This window comes from Trichosurus vulpecula, chromosome 1 (assembly GCF_011100635.1).
Source record: "Trichosurus vulpecula isolate mTriVul1 chromosome 1, mTriVul1.pri, whole genome shotgun sequence".
NCBI classification, from domain to species: Eukaryota; Metazoa; Chordata; class Mammalia; order Diprotodontia; family Phalangeridae; genus Trichosurus; species Trichosurus vulpecula.
In genome coordinates, this window is record NC_050573.1 from 173,553,828 (window position 1) to 173,571,731 (window position 17,904).

Sequence of the window (17,904 nt, forward strand, 5' to 3'; positions counted from 1 at the left end):
GGTGGGATTTTTTGTTGAGTTACTGTAAATGTAAAATGTTTTGGAAAAGTTGTAGAGAATGGGTTTGAGGAGTTTGTGTTAGATCTGCAAAGCTCCAAACACCAGTTTCAGATGCTTTTACTCTATTTACATATCTTTTTCTGAAATACATTCAATAGCTGAGCATTAAGCACTATGCCTGAAGAAATTATCACCACCATTCCCATCCTCCCTAGCCCAATCATCTCCTTGAATCTTAACTAGCAAAGTCTGTAGATGGGAAGGTTGTCTCTGCTTCATCTTACCAGGGAGAGTTCTTTGGTTACTTAGTGTATGGCATGGATAGTTTACATTGCCTAATGTGACCGCTGCTGTAGAGGTGCAGCCATATATGGAGAATATATTGGTCAACGATTCTACCTGCTCAGCTTTTAGACCTGTGAAACAAAACATATCAATCTGGTCAGTTATGTTCTGCCATTTGTGAGGGGAGCCCTCTTCATTAAGTTTGGAAACCAATTGGGGTCACATACTAATATGATCTGTCATTTTACCTCTGGCAATCATTGACTCCTCAGATCAGGGCTATTCAGGATAGTGGGAGCAATTCAGGCCCCATTGAGAGGGGTGCTGGAATTTATGGGATGACTCAGGATTTTCGTCTGGGATTCCACCCTTTAGGTTTTATCAGCATCTTGTACACCATGATAAAGGCTCCCACATGTTCAACATATAGACCTAAGTTCTTGGCATATGACAGAATGTTTAATGAAGTGGCACTCAACCCGGGCAACCTTGTTGCTATCTCCACCTGGCACACCATGTTTTAAAAAAGGCAGTTTCTTTTGCTTAATAGGGATACTATTTCTTTCCATTGGTCAGGACAAGGATTGTGTCCTGTGGGGTTGTGAGCACAGCCAGGCAGGAGCATAACACTCTGCTTTGAGATTTTCAATATGTCTTCCATGGCTCCAGTGAAGTCAAAGCCACAACTCTTGGGGTCATAGTAGTGGTTGCCAGTATTGCATGCCAGCATCCCTGAAGGTGGGGATGTGATTTTCTCAGGATGGTTTGGGAAGACAGACATACCAGCTCAACTTAAAGAATGTTTGCAGAAAATGGGCCCCAATTCCCAATAATCTGGTTCCAGAAGTAGTCTGTACAGAGACGTATTGGCCACTTTTCAACTCCTTGTTATTTTTGCCCAGCGCCAGTTCCGAAGATGCCTTGCAAAATTCAGCCAGTACTGCAATAGGCAGGTACTCTTTGCCCATATTCTTTCTGGCAATCTGAGTATCTTCCTTAAGAACACTAAGAAGAGTATAAGGTAGATATCAACTCCTAGATTCATCTTTTTGTGATCAGTATCTCTCTTAGATGCTTCTGTAACCCCCATGATGGGATCAGGAGGGTCCATCTCTCTGTGGGTCCACCAGGAGCTGGCTCTGGTGGCAGCAGCCCTGAGGCTCCGGTGGTAGCAGTAGCTCCAGAAAGCAGGTGACAAGGATGCAGCAGCACCGTGTTGAGAAGGTGAGAGAGTTAGCAGGTGGATTAATGGAAGCTGAGTGCTGTGGGCTAGCAGATGAGGGCACACCAATTTTCAGAATTTTTATATATTTTATATCCTATACCAAAAATTTCTCCCAAGCAAATCTCTTTCCTAAGATGGATAGCATTCAGAATCCCTTTGATTTCTTTCTCAGCTATAAGATGGAAGGAAAGAAACACGCATTTATTAAGCACCTACTATTTACCAGGCACTGTGCTGAGGACTTTACAAATATTATCTCGTTTGATTCTTACAGCAACCCTGTGAGGTAGGTGCTATTGTTACCCCCATTTTATAGTTGAGGAAACTGAGGCAGACAAAAGTTAAGTGACTCATTCAGGGTCATACAACTAGTAAGTGTCTGAGGCTGGATTTGAACTCAGGCCTTCCTGACTCCAGGCCTACCATTCTATTTACTATACCTCCTAGTTACCATAGAAACTTTTTTTCAGGAGCAGCTAGGTGGTGCAGTTAGTAGAGCACCAGCTCTGGAGTCAGGAGGACCTGAGTTCAAATGTGACCTCAGATACTTGATGCACTTACTAGCTGTATGACCTTAGGCAAGTCACCTAACCCCCATTGTCCTGCCTTCCCCCCTCCAAAAAAAACCCAAACAAAAAGAAATTTGTTTTCGGGGAAGGATGAAGTAAAACCTTTACTCTCTCTGATGGAGCGTACCTTATATAAAATTGCCTTTATTAGGAACATTTTCCCATAGCTTTCTTAAAACATTGTGACTAGACATCTGCCTTAACATTGTCTTACCCTACTAAGACACTAGTTCAGTCTTGGGAGACCAGAACATTCCTTGTCTCCTTCTCCTGCTCAGATCTATGCCCTTCTCTTCTCTCTAGTTGTCCCCTACTGTAGCTACTATGCTGAGCCATCTGCCAACTCCCATCCATCCCTCATCTCCAGGACTTTATTGCTTGTTTAGGGAACTACCTCCCCCCTCTAACAGTTGTGCTTTGCCTAAAGTCTTAGTTTTATGGAATCACTTAATGTTAGGTGGGAGTCATCAAATCATAGGATTTAGAGTTGGAAGGAAACTTAGAAATCATCTAGTCCTTGTCCCTTTTGGTTGGCAGACCAAGGCCCTCACCAGATAGTATGATGGTACTCTTTCCACAGAACTCTTTGGCCAGAGAAATAAACAGCTGGACTAAAATATTTTCTCAAAGGCCAATGAAGACCACTAACTACAAAGGCTATTTGTATAGTTCATCCTTTCCTGAGAGGTGAAAGGGGCAGGGGATGGGGTTTGGGGTGGGGGAGAGAGAGAGAGAGAGAGAGAGAGAGAGAGAGAGAGAGAGAGAGAGAGAGAGAGAGAGAGAGAATTTTCATAGAAGGGATAGGGTAGAGGATAGAGAGGAGGCTCTAGAAGGATAAACCTGCTCACAATATATTTCAGGATATTAGCAATTTAGTGATTTCCAAGAGTGACCTTTTCTCTTCTAAGCAAGGTGATTTTCCATACCAAACTCTTCCCTATGGGCTTTCCATTTTGGATGTCTAGCTTTTGTATTTACTCCTGCAAATACTGTGATTTGTATTCCCAAGCCTTGAGGAAGCAAATTCCAAGTTGTAGATCATCTGTTAATTGTTTTAACATAATTTTTTTTTCATGAAGAAGGACAAAAGCAGTGGCTATCTAGATAAAGATCTATTCATAAGAATAATTTAAACAGCACATGGAAAAGATAAACATGTGCGTCCTGCCAGTACATTTTACATTCTAGAAGTTTCAGTGACAATGGTTCTCTGGCATCCTGGCCTCTGAGTATTTGGTCATTCATGAACACTAAAGCAAGCTGACCTAAATTCAGGAAGTATCTTTCAATACACCAGTCATGATTGACTATGCATCTACTTAAGCTACGATATTAAAATGGAATTGCAACTTTGTTTGGAATGTGGTCATTAAAAATGAATAGCTAAAGTATAAAGCATATGCTTTTCTATCCTTCCTCCTATTTAAGAGCATAATGTGATTACTCTAATGAGGAAGAGCTGCACCTTTGAAAATAATGACCTGTGAGGATAATGCTAGTTTATGTTGTATTTTTTTTTTGGTGTGGATCTGTGGTTTCATCTGTGTGGGTGACTCTCAGTATGGAAAATCCCTTCATGGATACAGAAAAGCAACTCTCTGTATAGTCTTAGAGACCTGGGGCCACCAAGAGTTAAAATGATACATACAAAGTCATATGACTAGTTTGGGTCAGTGGCAGAACTGGAGACCAATCCTATCATGTTCTGTAGTCAGCCTTCTGCCTACTATCTTCCAACTACTTCTTATTAGGATTAAAATAAGATCATTTATAATAGCTTAGATAAATTTTAAAATATTTTTAGTTAGTTCTTTCTAGAATCCATAACTTTTCACCCAGCTCATTTTGTAACCAACAGATGCCATTTGTGAGGTGGCATATTAGTGGCATATAGTTTGTAGATAACGGAAAAGTGTCCTGGATTTGGAATTGGAGAACATTGATTCAGATTCTTCCTGAATTGCCTTCTATGTGACCTTGTCCAAGGCTTTTCCCCTCTTTGGGCCTCAGTTTCATCATCTGTAAAATGAACAGGGTTGAACTGGATGGTGTCTAGTTTACTTTCCTCTAAATTTGTGGTCTTATGATGCCTTAAATATGTGGACAGAGTTTTTCTGTATTCTGTATTCAAAGATCAATCAGTTCACACCATGCTCTGTCCAAATGAGATAATTACATCGAATTCTGAAGATCAGATTCGTCTATCCTTTCTGTGCTTGCCAATACCTACCTAGACAATTAGTATGGCAGTTTCTACATAACCAATTGGGTTATGAGAAATAGCTATTGACTTAGACAAATGCCCAACCTTTCCCTATCTGCCATGCAACAAAGCTTATAAATTCCTTCCCTGAAGCTGGTTTTATTCCGTGGACAAAAACCATAACATTTCATAGCTGTGGATCTTAAAGAAAATGTGTTCTGGATAGCTTAAATATTCATCTGCCTAAAGGCAAGGGACCTGATCATTTGAGTTCTCAGGTCTCTTCAAGCTCTATGATTATAGAAATGTAAACTACTGATTTTTTTCACTCAAAGCCTAGGAGGGAAACACTTAATTTTTTTCATTACTATGAATCTCCTTAGTTAAAACTATTTAAAAACACACCGGAGGATTGTTGTTATTTCAAAAAAAGATTGGTTTTGCTTGACCTGACTATTTTTTACTTAGTCTAGTTCAGAGGGTCACCGACAGCCTTAAGATTAAGCCTTTGGGTCATCAAAACTTCTAGATCTCAGAAAACACCAAGGCTAAAAACCAGTGACAACAGAATGCTTTTTTTTCCCTACCAAAGGCAGCATAAAATAGATCCCTTTAGCAAAGCAGTAGTTGTAGTCCTCTTTTCTGGTGAGCTTTGTCTGGTTCCCTTTCCCATAGTTTCAGTCACGGTTCCTACTCCTCACAAACTCAGAGCCCCGTTAGTAAAGTTCCTGCTTCATTCACTGCTATTGTGGGTCCTAAGACCAATTCCTTGTCAACTACTCTTCCTTCAGTATGGGTGTGTAAACTTCCTTGCTTTTGCATTGATAGTCCTCCCTAAAGCTTTCTCTGTATCCCCACCATCTCTCAGTGTGGCCCAAATCCAGTGGCACCCTGATTGGGCACTCCTCTACCAGCTAGAGAATATTCAGTCCCACAAATTATTCTGAATGTATAAATATGGTTTGTGAGTCCCCATTATACAGAGATAGGGACTTGTTTCAAAACATCTTATACCAAGGGAGGTAGGCACCTCTTTGCAACTTATAGTCTTAGAGACTTGCCTAGAACACAGAATTTAAGTAACTTAAAGTGACATAGCCATTATGTGTCAGAGGCAAGGCTTAACTCTAGTTCTTCTTGGTTTCTGGGATATCTCTCTACTACACCACATTCTTTCTTATTATACAACATCCATTAAATTACATATAATGAAGTAAGATTCAAAATATACCTGATGCAAAGGTTATATTCAGGCACTTTCTATTATTAGTATGCCATCTTTCCTGAAGGCCCTGGTGTCCATTTCCTCTCTGGTACCAGCAAGTACCATCAGACCTACAATACTTGCTGTGTTACCTCCAGGTTTTGCCAATTATTCTGCCAAATTGGGAACAGAAAGAGTTGCGTTGAGAAATGCAAAGTATATTCTTTTGGCAGAGGAATGGATCCTACATCAGCCTCATGGGGCTTCTTGCCAACTGAAATAAAGTGGAGACATCAGCCTCCCTAACTGGAAGCTTCTCAACAAGGCGGTGCTTAACTTACTATGTTTCAGGACTAGTTTTGATTTTTAAAATAAGAGGTGATGATGTTTCCTTGAACTCCATAGAAACATTACTATATACTTTCTTCAGCCTACCCAATAGAATTTCCAGGCAACAGACCCTAATATTGTCATACAGGACCCCAGTAATCATTAGTATCCCAATAGAAGAAAGCAACTAGATTCTTTAAAATGAGTAGTTGGATTGAAATACTCATTTTTGTTTAAGGATGAGACCATAGAAAGACCTGGCAATTTGCATTATGAGGTGAAATCACTGAGTTAAATTTACAAAGCTCTATGGAATAATCACACACAGTGTGAGTTATGATAGCTTAGCTCAATGCCTGCCACCTAGTAAGTGCTTAATAAATGTTTATTGATAGCTGTAGCTTTAGACATGGAGGCTGTTCAGGGAGGTCACCTCAACAAGATATCATATATGAGCTGGCCACTATCAGATATCATTTTTTCAGGGTAAATGATTTCCTTGCGAAATGTAAAGGATTCCAATTAAACTGAGCAAGTAAGGTTATTTATTACAGAACTAATTGAGACCATTGTGAAATAGGTAGCATTCTGTATTAACTCTGAAACAGCCATAATGTTTTGTAGAACCAATTTTCTATTTTCTGAGTTTGCATTATTTACAGAAAACTTTTAATCCTTACAAAGCATACATCTGACTCCTACTTTTCATTAAGCTTCTGCTCAAGAAAATCAAGCATAATTTTGCTGCAAGAGCTTAAGCAACTCAGATATAGGAAGGCATTGTCTGATGCAGATAGAGTCATTGTGGTAGGTGGTGGAGCAAGAAGACCTGAGTTTGAGTCCTACCTTATACCTTCACCAGATTTGTGGCCCTAGACAAATTATTTAGTCTGTCTGAATTTCAGTTTATTCATCTACAAAATGGGCATAGTAATATTTTCACTGTCTCATTGAGTTGTTATGAGGAAAGTATTCTATAAACTAGAAAATAATTTACGACTCTGAGCTATGTAGATATTCCAAAATCAAATAGGATAGAAAATCTACTTGGGATCATTTGCTTCTTTGAATTATTTGTACCATTTGTACCATTTCTCCCTTCCATTTGCAAAAAAACCAAACCAAAACCAAAACCAAAAAACAATCAGAAGCTGAATGTAATTTTACTTTATTACTTATGTTCCATGCTAATCAATAGTGCATATCAGAAAGCAAGAATAGCAAAAATAACATTTATTCATTGCTCATTATATAAACATTAAGTACACATCTATTATTGTATATGCTGTCACATGTGATTGATGTAATGGTTGTTTTGATGAACTTCCTTTTTCCTCTTTCTTTTTAATCTTTGTTACAAGAGATAGTTGAGTGGTGGGGGAAGAGGGAGGGGTACATTCAGAAATAAATATGATGTAAGAGCTAAGGATTTCAACAAAAATAAGAGAACGTCTACACTACGTAGAAAAGTGTGCTAGGCACTAGTGGGGAGGTAGACATATTAAACTTGGATAAGACACCATTCCTGCCTTCATGGAATTTACAATCTAGTAGAGGGATAACACAAAACTACAGATAACTAGAATATACAATATTCCATGATAGGTACATTAGAGAGATACAGGAGATATTTTAAAGATTCCTTCAGTAAGAATGACTTAGTGGGAAATGGTTTTGGAAGGACAAAGTGTACCAAGCTCTTGCTCCAGGTTTGTCATATGTTCTTACAGCTCTGAAAGTAGCCACTAGCTCAGAAATGCAGTTTATATTTAAGATATATGCCCAGAATAACTAAGTAGATTATTTCATAGATGTTTTCTTTCTACGCCTTGTCCTCTTTACTTCCTTTTTTTTTTTCTGACTGGCCCTGCCTCAGGGCCTGAGTAGCTTCATAATTTTATTAGGAGGGTGTAATAAAATACTATATTAGCTTAGGGTATAAGAGACTGTGTCAGCCAGGGGTCAGAGTGTATCTCACATAGCAGCAGAGAATATTAAGCAGAGAGCCAGCTTCACTCTTAGGATTTTATTTTGTGCCTGGTACTATCTCTGGTGATATTTTCAAAGAGTTCTGATATGTTACCAAAATAATTTTAGTTTAAAGGAAAGCTTCAGCACATTTTACATACTGGTTATCAAAGCAAGTCCCAGCATGAAGCACCTGTTACTTAATCAGGTGATTAAAGGAAAATTCCCTCTTTTGTTTGTTTAAATACACTACTCCTTTATCAGTCAGCATCTTTACTAATGAATAGAAAGAGGAGGAAAATCATAGAATGTTAGAATTGCAAGGTACTCTAGCAGCTATAATGCTTAGCATAGGGCAGTGGTCACAGTTGTTGCTTAATGAATGTCTAATGGATGAATGATCTAGAATAAATAGTACAGATTTATCTAGGTGGAAAATAAATTATACCCAGTTGTCATTCATAATGCCAGAATATTCTTAAGTAAGAGGAGTGAGGAAGGGACTCTTTTCCAATAACTAAAGTGATTTATAAGAAATTAGTTCATGATATTTGATTTTATCAAATCAGTTTAAGGCTATCAATTAGAAGATGAGAGAATATCTTTCTTTTTATGCACACACACATACAGGAATACAAAATTGGAGGGTGAATAGTAAAAATACAATGCAAAACAATGTCCTTTTCAGGATACAACTTTATTCAGTAATCCTGTGGGTTTTGCTATTTGATATTGCTTAAGGACTATCTTCAGATTACTTATAACACACAGCTGTGTGCTATGAGACTATGTTGGATTTTATGAGTCAGATTACTGTTACCAAAATGTTTGTGAAATCACTTCTTAAGTCATATATTTGCATCATGTACAACCTGTTTGACAATCAAAACATTATGGCCTTCAGCACTTAGCTAGTAATTATAGTAAATTTTCCAGGAGTGTGATCCAACTTAACATAATTGGGTAGTGGACAGAAAAAAAAGCAGTATATCGCTTTAGTGTAGAATTCCCTGTGTCTAAACTGATAGAAGTTCGATCTGAAGCCTCTTTTTATAAATTGAGAGATACAGTACTATTCTGCACTGGAATCAGTTAATGTTGAGGAGACTTCCAATATACTCTGTGAACAGGATAGTTTGGGACAGGGGCACATGGAAGGGGAATTCAAGCCTTAGAGAGACCGGTCTGCTCTTTGACAGTACCATCACTGATGGAAGTAGCTCTGGAAAAAAGTGAAAATAGCACACAGTGTAAGGGTTAGCAAAGTGGGACTTTTCATTGTCTTTTGTTTTGTAGTGCTTCTCAGCACTAAGGCAATCAAATGCCTTTGACTGAGTCTTGCCTTTGTTTGCAGGAAGGCCCATACCCTTTTGCTAATTAGGTCATGAGAGATGGAAGCCCTGGAAAGGTGTGAAGCTCTCCAGAGGTGTGAAGCTCTCTGACCCTTAAGAAGTGTGTATATACTCTGCGGTTAGCAGTTTGTTTGGGGCTCACTCATTGGAAGAGTGTTGGTGTGGAGACTCTGGGTAGCCATTAAGGAGCCCTCCAGCTTTGAAAACCCAACTGTTGGTGCTTTTTTCTCTGGCAACTATGTATGTATAGCTTTGGTCAGACAGCTGGAAGCCTGTCTGTTGATTTGTGTTATTTGCTCTTTTTCTATAATTTCTGCTTGTAATTTCTGTTTTTGTTTTCTCTGAATTTCAGGGTGCTGGCTTTTTCCCCTGAACTAAGTGAATGATATATGTATGTTTAATTAAAGTGAGATTTTAAACCCCTTAAAGTTGCTTTCCTTCAGAAAAGCAGATCAGAGAGCCTGTGCTAGCAGCCCTCCTGTGTGCTGGTGTTATTGGCTTTACACAGCCACAGTAGCAGCAAGTAGCACTGTTGTTACACACAAAAACCAAGCCATGAGCAGGTATTACTTTAGACTATCATGGTATTGATGCATAGATATATATTTATATGTACATATTTGTGGACATAAATACCAGCCCTGATTTTGTCTTTCATAGAATGTTGTAACATAAGAACTGGGAGTAATCTGAGAGATCACTGAATTCAACCCCTTCCCTCCCATTTATAAATGAGGAAACTAAGGCCTAACCATTAAGTGAGTTGCATAAGGTTACATAGTTTTTGCCAGACTGAAATTAGAACCCTGGCCTCCTGACTCCTGATTCTGTGCTCTTTCCCCAACCCCACCTCTCTCTGTCTCTGTCTCTGTCTCTCTCCCTCCCTCCCTCCCTCTCTCTCTCTCTCTCTCTCTCTCTCTCTCTCTCTCACACACACACACACACACACGCACACACACCACACACACACAAAAATTATTGAGCTTGTCCTTACCTTTCTTTTCTCCCTCCGTCACCCTTTCAGTTTTCTCTTCTTTCCGTCCTCTCCAGAGTTTAACTAGAGAAGACTTTCAAGATCCACTCTGTATTGTTTTTGATTCCTTTTTCCTTTTACTCTTTACCTTAGGATGGGTAGTCCTCATTGTTGTTTAATAGCTAAGTCTGAGGCTTACATGAGTGTGTGATTCTGAGTGAGACCACATGTCTTATTGAGCCAGGACTAGAACCTCTGATTCCCAGTAAAATAGTGTATCCCATTACATCAATTGTTTCTCTCAGGTAAAATATTCATTAGTCTCCTATTAAGCTTTGCCCTTATTATCCCTGCCATCTAGTGATGAGAGGAAAAAAACAACACTATACCCTGGGGTGGTGAAGGATTAGCTTGGAATATAGATGTTTCTTTTAAGCCTCAAATACCTAAGAGATCATATATTAGGTCTGCTTATATTTATTATTGAACAAATATTTTTGGTTGTGCTTGTAAACCCATCTTCTTTTATTAGAATTTAAGAATCCCCTTATTAATTAGGATATAAATAGCCCCAAGTAAAGGAAATCTGTTTCATAGGCTCAAAGTATATTTTGTATTCCAGAGCATTGTTCTAGGCTCAGTCAACACTTTCATGTATTGGCATCTGCCATAAAAGCAAAAGGACACAGTTTAACAAATGATTATCCTTCACAGCATTTGTTCATTCAACAAATATTTAATGTGTCAAGCAGTTTCCATAGTGTAATGGTTATGGTGTTTGCTTCTGAACAAAAGGAACCCACCCTCCTTTCACTCCCCTCCCCCATTTCAAACAAAGCATTAACCTCTGTTGTTTTATTGATAAAGGAACTAGTTAAATCCTGACTCCCATCACTTTCTTCTATCTATGGGGCCTTAGGCACCAAATTAACCTCTCAGCCTCAGTTCCTCATCTGCAAAATAAAGCAATAGAACTAAATGATTTCCAAAATCTCTTCCAGCTTCAATCCTATGATAGTGCAAGACACTGTGCAATATTGCACAAGGCTGTCTAAAACGTGGCTTTCCTATTTGCCTATTCAAGAGAGTTCTTATATTGATAGTTCCCTATACCAATCAAATCACAGGTTTGGACTTTCCCCCAGGTATAGATACAAAGAAATAGTGAGAAACAGATAAGATACAGATATATAGGACAATGTGGTAGGTCTGGAGGATACTAAGATGAAGACTGTACAGTCCTCTCAAAGAGCTTATAGTCTAGCAGGAAAGAGAAGACACATACTCAAGTAACTAATACAAAATAGAATAAGGTATACGTGAGCAGTATAGAGTGCTATAAGAGATTGGTAGTGATGTATCAGGGGCATGCCTCAAGGAAGGTTTCATGGAGTAAGTGACATTTGATCTAGTTCTTAAAGAACCAGTAGGATTTCAGCAGTTAGAAACTGGAGAGAGAATGTGTGCAAACAGGAAAAATCAGAACAAGTTTAGTGGATGGTGAATGTCAGTTTGGCAGGACCGCTGAGTGTGTGAAGGACAGTGGTGTGAGATAGAAGGAAGTACATGTTAAGTGTTACATAAGTGCTAGAGACAATATGTACTGTAGCACACAAGTGGAACCCTAATTTACAAATTTGCTAACTGTCCCATTTTGCTGTAAACTTTAGGCATTGTCTAAATAACAATGCTGACATCCTGACACAAGATAATGTACCACTTACTTTACAAAACAGTTACATAAATGTAATGCCACACATTTTTAATGGCTCCCATTAGGTTTAGAATATCTTGTATCAAAACATTGTTCATGGATCCATATTCTCACATTTCTCCTTCAGGGTTTAAGCAATAAGCTGACACAGGGAATCTTAGTAATATTTTTGATGTAAAAGCTGCCTGACGATGGAGACGTCCAGCTGTGCTGAAGTCAGTTTTGTAATTACTGTACACTGGGAGTGTAGAGTCGGGAACCAGAAACCTTCTAACAACTGGCAAGACGTAGAGACAGCCCGTAAAATGTGACAGTGTACTATAGGCCAAGTTTTGTAAGTGACCTCGAAACCTGCATGTGTGTTTATTTCCCCAAGCTCTGATTTGCACATATAAATAGATTTGTAAGTCTTTGGTAAATGGGATGATATTTTAGCAATCTGTGTTTCTGAGGTACAGCTATATACAACTATAGGTATGTTTCAGATATAAACTTAGAACTCAGCAATTAATTCTAATGTTCTAGCTTCTCCAAGAGGGATACTTAAAAAGTTTTCAAATAAATAAAAGCATCAAAAATGGCTCTTTACCTTCAATTAAAAAAATAATATTTTTCAAAGCACAAAAGTTCTCTACAGACTTTACCTCTTTGCTCTGTACATTACTACTCCATCATCCCCTACCAGTGCTTTCTCTTTAAAAACATAGCCTCGATGAAAAAGAATCTAGTGGAATTCACACAAAGAATGGTTTGCTATGGAGGGTGAATTGCCAGATATAAAAGTTTAGTTTATAGTGTTACAGATTTGGATTTTGAAAGCTGAACTCTATTTGTGCAGAGCCCTGGCAGATTCTGCAACTGCAAAAATACTGCTGGAGTTCATCATCCTTTTTACTGGGGCTTGTCACTGAGGGAATGAAGAGGTGGGGACACATTTCCTGTGTTGTGGAAAAAACGTCAGGTACAGGCAGATGTACAGGTGTGACCTCCTTGCCCTGTTGACAGGGAGGGGCTAGATCTGGTTTTCTATAATTCTGAATTTTGAGCAACTAATAAAAAAGATTTCCCTTCATGGTGATGGTGACCAGTGGGCTTTTCACCCACCCTCTTGGCTCATGCTGATGGCAAATAATTGGACTACAAGGACTAATATATTGTCGAGTGTAGTGGGAAATGCCAAAAGAAAAAATCTGCTGGATGAAGTCCATTTGTCCTGTATTCATTTCTAGCCCTGTAAACAAACACAGCTGTTGAGTGATCAGTGCTCAGATGTGGTGAAAAAACAGTGATGCATTGGGAGTGAGATCACAGCAGGGGGAAAAAAGTTACGTTATAAGGCTCCAGGAGGAGAGGGCTGTCCTCAGCTGGGTTTGGACTGTATATCTTCATCTGTGTATTCCAAGATAACTTGGGTGTGAGCAAAGTGAACTCTTTGTGTTTTCAGCTAATATAGTTGAGTGTTCAGAATGGTCAGCATGGGAAAATTTGAGGGAAGAAAAGAAATCTGAAATTTAATCTGCTATTGTACCAGATTTAACCATTATTTCGCAAATAGGCTCTTAGCTGCCTTTTGGATGGGACAGGGTAGGAGGCACAAACTTTTGTCTGTCATTTCACCTTATGCTTTTGTCTCAGTAGTGCATGACTTTGAGCAAAAGACACTAGCTATCTATGGGCCAAGTATCCTAGATTTCTGGCAAATGCTGAGTCTTGGACTCCCCTTCTCCCTCCCTGTAACTTAGATTTGTGTTATGATATCTTCTGCCAATTGACTTGAAAGGGCTAAAGATGTTTTCCATTACAGAGAACCTGTCATTCTGATGTGACAAACTTTTTTTTAAAACCATGTCAGTGGTTTCCTTTCACTACTTAATGTGGTGGCCAGATTGTACCATCAAGGTGATCTGCCAATTTTTATCTTCCCCACAAATTCTGGAACTTGCAGCCAGCCTCCTCCCTTGAGAGGACTATGGGAACAGGTGGCCTCAAGGGTCTCAAATGGGCAGGTGGCCATGAATTTACGTGATTGTTAGAAGGCTTGGAGAGGACTCCATCCTTGACATGGAGATATTGTCATTATTGTAACTGGTCAGTAAAGAGGTTCCAGAACCACTTGCCACAGTTATTAGTAGCCATGACAAAAATCTTCGTCCATAAGACCTATTCTAGGCTTCTGTCTCTCCTTTACTGCACATCCCTGTTCTCTCAGTTCCTAGTTTGGAATACAGGTTGGAGTCCGGGCTTGTAGAACTTGAGTAACTTGTGTAAATGAGGAGATTCACTTCAAGGATTAAATCTAGTCTTACTTTTATACTGTACACTACAGTGGAGAAAGTCTCTTAGTCTGACTGGACAGTTTTGGATAGCTGAAGTTGTTTTTGCTAAAGTTGACAAACTGAAAACATGCACCAATGATCAAATGGACTAAGGAGCCCCCAATACCCATTCTGTCTCACCAGGTTAGAAATTGAGGCTGTTGTGTGTTTTGAGGATTAACCGATGACTTACTTCACCACAGTGACTAATATCTCTCACCTGGTCTTTCTACCATCCTTAAAGAAGACTTCTGTCTAATACACATAAAATGTACTTTCAAATGTCAGTGGGATGTGTCCCATTCTCTTTCCACATAAAGCCTCATTTCCCCTTTTAGTACAAGAAAGTCAACAATATATCATGAGAAGATTCTATTCATAGGATCGTACTTGGAAGGGACCTTCGGGGCCATCTAGCAATCCCTAACTCACTTTATAAATGAGGAAATTCAGACTAGAGAAGTTATTATTTCTCCAAGGTCACATAGAGATTAGTCTGAGGGTAGAGATTTGAACCAATGTCTAAGGCACTCCAAATCTGCTGCACCAATCTTAATTGAGACTTGCAGGGTTTTTTTTTTTTAAGGTTTTGCTTTTATTCCCTGGAGCCTCCCCAATTCATTAGGATCAGTTAGCTGATGATTTTAATGAAGCCAAAGCTGTAGATCTAATCCTTGAATGGGCCCATTTATCTTCCTGTGGAGAAAAAGCCATGTTATATACCATCAACCCAGAGTAACTATGTCACAAGTGCATACCTTAGTCATTGGAGAGATAAGGTGCAAGCTGGATTAATATCACCTGTTGCCACTATTAAAAAATGACACAACAACAACAAAGATCACATTTATATGAAAAGGGCAACAAAACTGACAAATGTTTACTAACGACCTACATCTTATAAAGCACTAGTCTTAAGAGGTAGTATAGAAGAGCAGAAGGAAACAATAGAAAAAAATTCCATATGAAGAAAAAAGCCTCCCATCCGGCTGCCCTTTTCTTTTAGAAGGAAAAAAAAGAGGAGGAGTAGGTGGGCTGTAGTTGATTGTGGAAGCAGGGGACCTTAACATAGTGAATTAACTAAAAATAGAAAGTCCTTGCTCTTTCCCCCTACCCCTCAACCATATCTTTTCCAGTAGAGAAAGGTAAGCTTGAATTTGACCAGGTATCATTAAAAACAAAATAAAACAAAATCCTCTCTTTCCTCATCCAAGGGAAAGGGCTGTTAAACCAGATCATAGGAGAGTCAGTGTCTGTGCTGAAGGATAAGGCATAGGTCAAAACACTAACCAGAGGAAAGGGAGAGTCTTGCCTAAAGAAAGACCCTGGAGGTAAAGGAAAGGTGATTTGATTTCCTGATTAAGGGAGATCTATAACTTACTGCTAAGGCTTCAGCAACAAAGAAGAGTTAACAGACAAACAAAAAACAAAAAAGACAGGAATGACCAAGACACTAACTCAGAAGAAGAAAGCAATGCGTATTAGAATTCTTTGAAGAAATGAAGTAAGACTTTTAGAAAGAAAATATAAAAGAAATGAGAGCTGTGGAAGAAAAACTTGAAAAATAATCAGTAACCTAACAGAAGGGATACAGAACTCTATCCCAGTAATAAACACTCTAAAAATCAGAATGGACCAAATAGAAATTAATGACTCCAAGAGACAACAAAAATTCTTGAAAGAAAGCCAAAATAATGAGAAAATAGCTTATCAAAAAAATTAACTGACCTTTAAAAACAGATCAAGGAGAGAGAGCTTAAGAATCATAAATGACTGACATACATGACCCCTCCCACCAATAAAGAACCTGGATATCGTATTTTAAAGAAAATTATTAAAGAAAATTGCCCAAAGATATTAGAAAAAGAGGGTGATACAAAAATAGGGGGAAAATCCACTAGTCATCTCCTGAAAAACAAACAAAACAAAACAAAATGAAAACTCCTAGGAATGTCATTGCTAAAATCTAGAGTTTTGAGATAAAAGAAAAACTTGCTGGAACAGTCAGAAAGAAAGAATTTAAATACCAAGGAACCTCAATCAGGATTTATTAAATACAATTATTATTAAATAATGTTTAAAAGTGATCAGTATGATGAAGCAGAGAATATAGAAGGAGATATTCCAAAAGAAAAAAAGATGAATGTTTAAAACCAAGAATAACTTACCTAGAATAATAGAGGATAATTCTGCAAGGGAAAAAAAGATTTTCAATGAAATGGAGAACTTTTAAGCATTCCTAATTTTAAAAAAATGGAGCTGAAAAGAAGCTTTGAAATACAAATACAGAAGTTAAGAGAAAATTTAAAAAAGTTAAATTCAAGTGAACAATAAGAAGGGACTTTATAAGGATGAACAATTTACATTCTAATGGGCCAGGATTTTGAGAGTTCTTTCAGAATCTTAGTGTTACAAGGGGTTATGGAGGTAGAATTGAGATAGAAGACCTATTGTTTTGTTATGTTTTGAAAATGTACAAAAAAAGAAAAGCAAATATTGGAAAGGATATACTAGGGAAAATGGGAGGAAAGATGGGAAATTTGTTAACATATATAGGGCATGCAAATAGAACCATACACAGAAATGGAAGGATTGGAAGGAGCAGGCCTTGCTTGAAATTCACTGTTATCTAAACTGTTCGAAAATACAGATACACACACACACACACACACACACACACACACACACACACAGAGAGAATTTGGTATAGGAATACATTAAACTCAACAGGGATACAGATAGAAATAAGAGGGGGAAGGATGTATGAGGGAGAAGGTAGATTCAGGGAGGGATTAGTCATAAGCAAAACAAACCCTGAGCTTGGAAGATTAAAAGGGAAAGAAAATGAGTGACAACTTGAAGTAACCTGGAGGTGAAGAATACAAAGAAGAAAAAGTATTAGAAAATAGGCCGGATGGACACAAACAACCAACTATTGTTAACTATGAATGTGAATAGGATGAAGTCACCCACAAATGGAAGAGGCTAGCAGAATGGAATAGAAAGCAAAACCTAACAATCTGTGGTTTACAAGGCTTATACTTAAAACATAAAGAGAGTAAACAAACATTTATTCAGAGTTTAATATGTGCCAGGCATTGTGCTAAATGTTTTACAAATGTTTACAAATGCTGTCTTTATACCCATTTTACAGTAGAAGAAATTAAGGCATGTAGGGGTGAAGTGACTTGCCTATGATCACAGAGATAGTAAATGTTTAGGCTGGATTTGGACTCAGGTTGTCCTGACTACAGGATCAGTAATCTATCCACTGCACCACCTAGCTGCCTAACATAAAAATTCATAGCAAATTAAAATAAAGGGTTAGAGTAAAATTTATTATTCATCAGCTGGACAATAAAAAAGTAGGAGTACCAGTTGTTATTTCAGTCAAGGAAATAACAGAAATAGACAATTAAAAGAGATAAGGGGAGGATTATATTTTACTAAAGGTAAGATAGGTGATTGATTTCAATACTTTGTGTGTGTGTATGTGTGTGATAGCACAGCATATAAATATTTAAAGGAGAAACTATATAAGTTAAAAGGAGAAATTGTAAAAATATTCTAGGGGGAATTCAACTTATCCCCATCATCCCTGGATAAATTTAACCAAAAAATAAACCAGAAAAAAGTTAAGGACCTGAATAGAATTTTAGTAATATCAGATACGATAGACCTCTGGCAATTATTAAATGGAAATAGAAAGGACCATAAATATTTCTCATCTGGCAAGGCACCTTTACAAAATCAATCCTATCTTAGG

At 38.1% G+C, this 17,904-nt stretch overlaps 1 protein-coding gene and 1 pseudogene across 1 annotated transcript in view; one reads left to right on the top strand and one right to left on the bottom strand.

Moving 5' to 3' along the window:
• The window catches only part of BMP6 (bone morphogenetic protein 6), a 235,251-nt gene that overhangs the window by 20,258 nt on the left and 197,089 nt on the right, over positions 1-17,904 (top strand). The window lies entirely within an intron of this gene.
• LOC118855064 lies at positions 166-1,506 on the bottom strand (annotated as a pseudogene).